This window comes from Otolemur garnettii, unplaced genomic scaffold, assembly GCF_000181295.1.
Source record: "Otolemur garnettii isolate 467f Iridium unplaced genomic scaffold, OtoGar3 scaffold00151, whole genome shotgun sequence".
Lineage (NCBI taxonomy): Eukaryota > Metazoa > Chordata > Mammalia > Primates > Galagidae > Otolemur > Otolemur garnettii.
In genome coordinates, this window is record NW_003852546.1 from 922,013 (window position 1) to 923,585 (window position 1,573).

Consider the following 1,573-nt stretch of genomic DNA (forward strand, 5'->3'; position numbering starts at 1 on the left):
AATCAAGGTACAGACCATAACTCCAAAATGGATTTTTCGTATATGGCAAAAATCATTTTTATAAGCCACTTTAAAAGTTTTTAAGTGCTAGACATACATACAATTTCTACTTACATGACATCCTTTATTATTCGCATATTTGGTTAACACCTTTATTCATCATATATGTGGTATATAATGTGCTCTAATCAAGTTTGTGCCCAACAAAAAATTTGCTGACATCAACTGTTTAATCTTCAACAATAAAAATAATCATTCAAACAAGTTGGCGAGGCAAGGTGGCTCATGCTTATAATCCTAGCATTCTGGGAAGTTGAGGAGGGAAGATTCCTTGAGCTCAAGGAGTTCAAGACCAGCCTGAGTAAGAGAGAGACCCAGTTTCTGCCCAAAATAGAAAAATTAGCCAGGCGTTGTGGTTGTCTGTAGTCCCAGCTACTTGGAAGGCTGAGGCAAAAGGATTACTTAAATTCAGGAATTTGAGCTTGCAGTGAGCTAGGCTGACAACCACAGCGCTCTATCCTGGGGCAACCAAGTGAGACTCTGTCTCAAAAAAAAAAGTTGTTTTTGTTAAGTCCCAATGCCTAAGTACAATTCAATGCCACCATCTCCACAAATGCCACTTTTCCTGTTTCTTTATTATAAAATGCTTAGCAATATGCTTAGCAACATAGTTTCTTGGGCTATGTATCTTCTCCAGCTATTTCACAAACTCCTTGAAGAGCTTTTTGCATCATCACAACATATTAGGTGCTCAAATTATGTTAGTGGAACTGGAAACAAACTCAGCAAACACATAACTATTGTAAATTATTTATTATGCTAAAAAACACATCTAACATATAAAGACTAAAAAGAATGATAAAACAAGTACTGCCCAAAGAACCCTTATGCCTCATGTTCAGATGCTTTTCAGTGCAATTCTAGAGAACATTCCACTGAACATCAACATGAACACTAAGTAATTCACCTATACTTGGAAAAAATAAAATAGCGATTACTCTTATCCATTTCCTTTTTGATGTTCACCTGCATATGTAATAGGGAAACTGAACTTAACGAACCACAGTATACCAAACCAGGTCACAAAAGAGGCTCTAAGTCCCCAGTCATCCTGTTTCCATTTCCTGATTGGTCTGACCTCCAAGCATTACGGTGCCCAGCCTTCTCAATTCAGGATCTCCTTTAAAATATCTTCAGAGAGCTTTTTCCTAAAATAAAAACTGATTTCCAAAACTTTCTAGAAGAATGTTTAAAAAAAAAAAAGAAAAAAGAAAAAGCCCTCTGTTTTAAAGAAAACAAAAACCTTCCGAAACACTTTACTCAACCAAGGAAACCGAGTTTTCAGAAAAGTCCTGCTACAGTTACACTTCGAATTAATTGTGGGCCATAAACTTAACAAGTGGAAGTTAACTCGAAAGCACTACTCTCCTAGCAAAGTAAAGAAACATGTGCATTTTAGAGGGGCCCCACAAACTGAAGAAAAAGCACCTTTCAAATAAGGATTTTTATAAACAACCTAGAATAGATGAAAAGTCAAGACCGCTTACACCTCACAGGGATATTTTCTCTGTAC